Raw genomic sequence first — 8,012 nt, forward strand, 5'->3', positions numbered from 1 at the left:
AAAAAAAGTACATACGGAAACGTCTTTTTTGGTAAAGAAGACCTAAATAAATTCTTTGCTCTTTTCCTGCAAAAGAAAAGTTTTACCATTGTAACTAAAAAAAAAATATGTTTTACCATTCTACGGGTGAGGCTGTTGGGGAATAAATCAGAGGTCTTCTATGGTCTAGAAAAGGGTAAAATCAAATTTACTAAATTTCTTGAGTCATTTGAGAAAGTTAAACAAGGTGATAAGGCAAAAAGTTAAATACTTTTAGTCAATGCATTTGTTCTAGAGGGGTTGTTTGTTTGTTCATGTATTTTTTGGGAAGAAAAAAAAAAATTGAGAATAATGATTAGTATAGAAAGTGAAAAAGTGGTCTAAAAAGTTTTATTTTGTATTGATTTTTTATTTAAATAGTAGTAAAAAGTAAATGATATAATATAAAAGGTGAAAATGTTTTGATATTGATTTTTTTTTTTTTTTTTAAATAAAGTAAATAGTTTTGAGGGGAAGAGAAGGGAGGGAAGGAGGTTAACAAATAACCCATCTAATTTGTTGATTTTCATAACAATTTGTCCAAATATATAAGCGGGTTGTTCGAGTCTTGCTAACGGTCTGAATAATAAAACCGGTTACTTTTGTTGGTTGGTAAAACCTTTTATTTTAGCTTTGTTTTCCTTTTTTTTTTTTTTTTTTTTTAATGTTATTTAAGACCCTAATACACATTTCTTTTAAAGTTAAATAGTATAACAGGGCAAATCTCATTCATTTAAGCTCCCAATTATTTTGTTTTATTTTTTTGGGGGGGAGTTTAAGCTCTCAATTCTTAATTGAGAAGATAAATACCATTTTAAATTTTAATCACAGCGACTAATAAATTAAGCCCCATTGAAGAAGCTTGTTGTATATGAAAATGATAAATTCCAGAGGTACTAAATATTTTATCAAGATAATGTGATAAATAATATTTATTTTTATTAATTTTTAATAAATAATCCTAGCATTTATCAATTAAAATTTCACGAGCCTAAAAAACGTGGAGATCGAGAAGCATCATCTTTTCAAAGAATTTTCTTTCATTCTATAATATTATATTGTGATTGTCTCTATGTTTTAGATTCTTTTTCAATTTTTAATTTTTAATTTTTTAAAAAGTTCGTTGTTGAAAGATTACACATCAAGAACCCTTTTCTCTCTATATAGTTAGACATGGGTACAACTTTGAGTTATTTTTTTGGGTCCAAGAGATGACTTTGATATACAATGCATAAATGCTTATAAAAATACAATAAATCTTACGTAAGGCTCCAATTGTTTCAATGTAAAATATTTATTGTTAAAAAATGTTTTCAATGCCTGTAAAATAATTTTTTGTAAAACATTTTTCAGTGTTTGGAATTACAATTTTTCTGTTATATAAATATAATCATGTTAAACTTTAAATTATGAAAATGACCTAATCAGGTCTCAGTGGTATCCTTACTGAGTCCCGGTAGGTCCCGGCCGAGTCCCGAAAGTGTGCTAACTGGGTATGATTGGGTCCTAACCGGGTGCTGACGGTGTCTCAGTCGAGTCCCTGTCAAGTCCTAGCATAGTCCAAGTCGAGCTCGGCGGGGTCCTATTGATGTCTCAGTTGAGTCCTGGTGGGGTCCTGATGACATCGTAGCTGGGTCTATCAATTTTAGAATGAGATGCTCCAAAATTGAAAATTTGTTTATGATTTTAAAAAATGAAAACCTTTTTTCATAAATTAAATATGTTTTTTTTTGGGTAAAATCAAAAATATTTTCCTTTTACTATTATTTTACGTTGTACTAAACACCCAAAAAAAAAAAAAAAAATCTAAAATTATTTGATGCCGAAACAAAATGGAATCTAGTTTCATTATTATATTTGAAGTGCTACAACTATTATATACTTTGACATTTCTCTCAATCTCTCTCTCTCAATTTATTCTAATGGTTGGGATGCACCACGTGTATAATTAGGCAGTCCAGTTTTGTCCGAATATGCAGTGTACAATTAAGTGGTCTTCTATTTCGTCATGGTGTAATATGTTGACATTCTAACGTATAGGGATCATGTCAATCCATGTGGTTAAATTCTACAGCATTGACAATGCTAGGAGAATAAGTTTTATTAAGATTTGGTGCATGTTAGAATAATGAAGACATATAGAAGAATGAAAAAATAATAGGGAGAGCAAAAGCACACAATAGACCACAAACTGTGCAAATTGAGTTTTTTTACCTTTTAATAATAAATTGTCACATTAGTGAGGAACACAAAAATACCGTATTATTCGTTATTCTCTTTTACCATTGTCCTCTAAACTCCACAAAAATTCTCATTTCCCAGTTTAAGAGAGTGCAAATGCCACCACCCTCACCTCCGTCGAAAGCCACTGCCTCTGCCTCTGCTCCAACACCGTAAGTTACCAAAATTTATTGCCTTTTCTTTCTACAATGATGTTTTAGAATTTCTTCTTCATTCACCTCCTTTCTTATTACATTTTGAAAATAGAGAGAAGAACATGAGATGAGAGACACAAAAAATTGAGATAAAAAAGAGAGATAGATACATAAATAAATCATATGCCCCCACCGCCTATTGGATACAATAAATTTAATCAAAGTGTAAAGTTTTTCATGTGATATTGATACAGAAATAATTGCATTAGGGAGATTAAAATATATTTTTAGTATTTAAAAAATTATGCCAAACAAAAAGTTTGGTAAGAAATACTCAGGATTTGCTTGTTAAAGTCTTTTTCCTAGACACAATAGTTAATGTAGATTGATGTAAAAATAATAACAATAAGAAGAAGAGTGTTTGATATAAAAAAGTGAATATATATATATATATATATTTTTTGTAGTAATTTTTTTATTTAAATAGTAATAAAAAGTGAAAAGAATTAGAATATTTTAATGTTAATTTTTTAGAAAAAATAGTAAGTAAACAATAACAAAAATGACCAAACAAAGCCTAAACATTCTTAAGATTTATTGCCATCACATTAGATCTACAACTGAAGTTACGTCTTTTGAATAATTTTAAAAGTTTATCTTGTGTGTCTCTTAATTTCTTAAAAGAATAATATAACTATTAAATTCACAATTTGAGAAAACTAAAAAATAAAAAAAATAAAAAACTTGTAGATTTGTAGTAATGCTGATGTCTTATTCTGTGTGAAAGCGATCTTCGTCAATTAATTAATATGAAAACGATGCCGTACGAATAGTCCTTCTCTGCCCAGTGTCGTGCAAACACCCAAAAGAAGAGAAATTGACAAAGGTCGGTGGGTCACATGATTTGAAGGCTGACCTACCCTTTCTGGGAAAAATCATGCACCCACCAGTCACGCATCTACGCCAAAAAAAATAAAAATCTGAATACCAACAAAATAATATTTACTGTTGAAAATAACAAGTTGATGTGGACATACTTTCTTTCCACTATGGAATTAAAACTTGATTTGCCTCCCTCCTTATCTTATCCTTCTCTCCCATATTGTTGACAGAAATTATGGGTGCATTTAATGGTTGGTATGGGTTTGGTGGTCGGTATTTTTGCCTATCAAATCATGGACGTTGATTAAGTTGATTAATTAATCCACATCATATCAAAAATAATTTTGATTTTTTTAGTTAATAGGTTAATCAGTTAATAATTATCAATTAAATCAATTAATTGTCGATTACAAATTTTTATGTTAAGATTTATCAACATTTTTATAAGTACAGAATTAATAAGCTTTTTCTATCTCGCAAGCACCATTACTCGAACCCTTGCCCTGGACAAATGCCACCTACCAACGCGGTACAAGGGAAGTTGGTAATTAATAAGCTTTTTGATTCTTGATAAGGATATATACATAACTTTGAAAAATTGAAATGTAAGTTCATTTAAAAAGAAAAATATTTAAATAAAATAATAAAATTGAATAGTTAAAATAAAGGGAAATATAAGTCCTTTTAAAAAAGCAGTAAAGAAAATAAATTTAAAAGAAAAAAAAAAAAAAAAAAAAGTAATTTTCTAACGAAAATGTTCCAAAATTTGCTCCTGATCGGCTTCTTCAATATCTTTCTACGTGGAAGCCAACTTGTGGCACCGACTACAAATTGGTGGGTGTCAATTGAATCAATTCAACAAAATACACTTGGATATTTATTAGGGATGTGTTAGAATATATTCCATAATTACACTGATCTTAATGAACACAATATAGTCATTAATAGTATTTTGAGTGGTGGACGTAAGTGTCTAATACCGAACCACTCATAATTCTTTGTGTTCCTTTTCTATATTGCTTCTGTCATATTTCCGCATCTCCTCCGGCAATCGCCACCATCTACGGCTTATCCTCGACCTCCGTCATTATCATTGTTTCAGATTTCAAACTCAAGGTTCTAAAATATTTTACCTTGAGTTTGAAAGGGATATTAGAATATACAGAAGATATAATATATTTTTCGTATATTCCATAATTACGTTGATATCGAATATTCTTTATTTATGAGCTGATTGTAATTAAATATTGTGATTGTAATTAAATAGGGACCTTTATATTGTAGACAAAAAAAAGTTAATGAACACAATGTATCCATTAATGGTATTCCAAGTGGTAGTCATAAGTGTCTAACACCGAACCACCCATAATTTTTTGTATTTTTTTTTTATATTTCTTTCATTATATTTCCGCATTGCTAAATAGATAATGGCTTATTTATAAAAATTAGTTGATAACCCGTCTTCAATAACCGCATAACTGTCGGTTTCAGCCTAGTTGTTGTCATTTAGCTATTATTTAAAATTTAATAATATTTTAAATCGATTGCGATGATCAGAAAATATATGCGTCTTATGCTAAATGACATATATGACAGATAGACACAAGACAGGTACGGAACACGGCCATACTGATAGAAGCTATCATAGATGAGAAGTCGCATGGGCATCTGACATTTTAGAGTGACAAGCACCTGTGCATAATCATTTTATCAAATAATTATTGTTTACTTTTCTATTCAACTTCTCTATTCTTTAAATAATTATTTCTTTGTTCTTTCACTTTTTCTAACATTTATTTATTTTAAACGTTTAAATAAAATAGATGACTGAATTTTATAAATTTAAGAATTTTAAATTTAAAAAAATTTCCTTTCTTATCCTCGATATCTCTTCTGACTAAAAGGCCATGATCTTTTGCAAGGCCATCACGGTGCACATCAATGAAGAGACTAAAGTGATTGAGGTGAAGTCATGGAGATCCATATCAACCTCATGGGAACATTGTCGGCCCCACCTCCATGACTAATAGCAAGCTAATCTTGAAGGTGAGATTTTTGAAAAAAAAAAAAAAAAAGGATTTTGGGAATGAATAAAGAAATATATTCCCAAAGCGATAAACCCACATGGTCCACGTCTGCATGTACTTTGCAAAGAAACAGGTATCCTGTGAATCTGTGGTCTCTGCTCGCACAAGCTTTGTCGTATCTTTATTATGAATGTATGACAGGTGTACAATCGCAGTAACTACCACATTTTATTCTGCATCTTGTCGGAAAGAAAAAAAGGAAAATTCTCTTATGAGCCGTGCTCAGTTTTTCAATTTGGTTATATAATCACATCTTGATTTCCACATGTTTAGAGTATGTTTGGGATTGCGTTTACGAAATAGAGCTTTTAAGTCAAAAAGAGCTTTTGGGCAAAAGTTTCATTTTTAAACTTTTGCCAAAAGTATGTTTTGACCATTTTTTTGGCTTTTTGGACCCTTAAAAGCTCTTTTAATTTTTTTACGAAATGAGTACTTTTTTCTTCAAACGGACTTTTTAAGTATTAAAAGCACTTTTAAACCCTTCAAACGCAATTTCAAACAGGTTCTTAGAATAAAAAAGGTCCGAGTGTCACATGTTGGTACATGTCAATCAACGTGATACTTGTCATGTTAGGGTGTTATTAACGTCCTAATCGAATTTTACTCATCAAAATTGTCAAAAGTATATATATATTTTAATTATTCACTTTTTAAAATATTCTAACAGTATTATAATTTTAACAATTCATTTTTAATATTTAATTTAAATATTATATTTTAAAAATTTATTTATTTTTTCTCTAACATTTATATTTTTTATAATGCAAAGAAAATAGAGGAGAAAGACATGAGTGAGAAAATGAAAAGAAACGAAGAAAGAGAGAAAAAAAAAAAGAAAAAAAAAGAAAGTTTGTAATCATTGTTTTATGTATTTGGTGTCGCTGACTACAATTTTTTGGACAGGGAAGTTGTGAATCGATTTAGAGCTTATTTGAGACTGTGTTTAAAAAATAGAGCTTTTAAGTCAAAAAGAACTTTTGAACAAAAACTTCATTTTTAAGCTTTTTGGACCATTAAAAGCGCTTTTTATTTTTTTACCAAACGCATACTTTGTTCTTCAAACAAACTTTTTGAGTGTTAAAAAACTTTTAAACCCTTCAAACGCAATCTCAAACAGGCCCTTAAGGTGCGTTTGAGATTGTAATTTTATAAGAATAAACATATGGAGTTTGATATTGCAATTTAAAAAGCACTTAATCTAAATTAGGAAGAAAAAAAAAATTACAATTTCTATAAGCTTGCTAGGAGTGTTTAATAGAAAAAACAAGAATAGAAACCAAAATCATAATTTTGCATAACAAATGTTTGATAAAATATATATATATATATATATATATATATATATATATATTTTTTAAGCCTTTACGATTTTAAAAAGTCGCAATTTTGAAAACGTAATTATTGAATCGCAATCCCAATTGAATACTTCGAACTTTTTTACTAAATTTACTTACCAAAATAACTAAAAAAATGTTTTTAATGAGACTGCTAATAACGCTATTAATCTTAAAATAATTAAATTTAAATGTTAATTTTATTGTTTAATTTGTTTTCACTTGAAACTCTTTGCTTAACACACGCAATTAATACTTAAAAAAAAAAAAAAGTAATATAATTAAGTATGTGATGAGAAGCTCCATTGTTGTTTGATAAAAGTGGAGAAATTCAAGTGTCCATATCCTATAATCGCCTTATCATCACATTCACCCACAAAAAACCAAAAACACACGTGGACAAACAAAAATTAATTGATTACCCAGGCTGAGCTGTTTGGATCCGTACCGAAGAACTCCAGCCATGCAATTTCGCCATGGATAAGAACGAGAGCTTATAACGAGTCATGTTGCACGCTGCCATCAGTGACATGTGCGCAATAAATAAATTAGTAAAGAGATGGCGATGTTTTCTTTTGTCTGTTTCTTCTGGGTTCAATAGCAGTTGAGAGTGTGCACCAATCGAGAAAAACTCTTTTTTTCCGGCTTCTACCGAGGACAGTCAGAAAAATCTCCGACATATTATTGCCGGAGGAGGTGATTTTTGAGAAAATATCGAAGTCAAAATCAATCACAATAGTTAAAAGTTACCGGAGACGATGATGTAACGAAGACTCCCGTCTTCGTCACAGCTGAAGATGTCTAATAAGTCTTTGTTACAAAAAAAAAAAATGTCTAATAAGTCCTTGTTTTTTAGGAGACGTCGAAAACCGACGGGTCACGTCGCTGCTTAAAGATAAAGGGAATGTTTGGCAAAAACTTTTTTTTTTTTTGGGTTACTGTAGCTGACTTGTGAATTGATATAGTCCAAAGTTTTGAATTTTTTTATTAAAAAGTAAAAAGGAAAGACTTCACTAAGTTCTCTGAACTTCTGTTCAATTTTGTAGACCTCTAACTTTTAAATTTTTCATTTTGAATCATTGAACTTCTATTTGCTCTCACTTTGGACTCCTCTGCTGGTTTTCAACGTTAAATTCAAACCGTCTGACTTTTTATGCCAATTATAACCTTACCCAGCCCACTTAAAATTTTGAAAATGCCCAAAACTACAGCACCCACTCCAGTCCAAAATGACATTGTTTTGGGCATTAAAATTATATATATTTTTTCTTTTAAAACCAAAAAAAAAAATGAAAAATATTTAAAATATTTAAAAA

This window comes from Corylus avellana, chromosome ca1 (assembly GCF_901000735.1).
Source record: "Corylus avellana chromosome ca1, CavTom2PMs-1.0".
In the NCBI taxonomy this organism is placed as follows: Eukaryota; Viridiplantae; Streptophyta; class Magnoliopsida; order Fagales; family Betulaceae; genus Corylus; species Corylus avellana.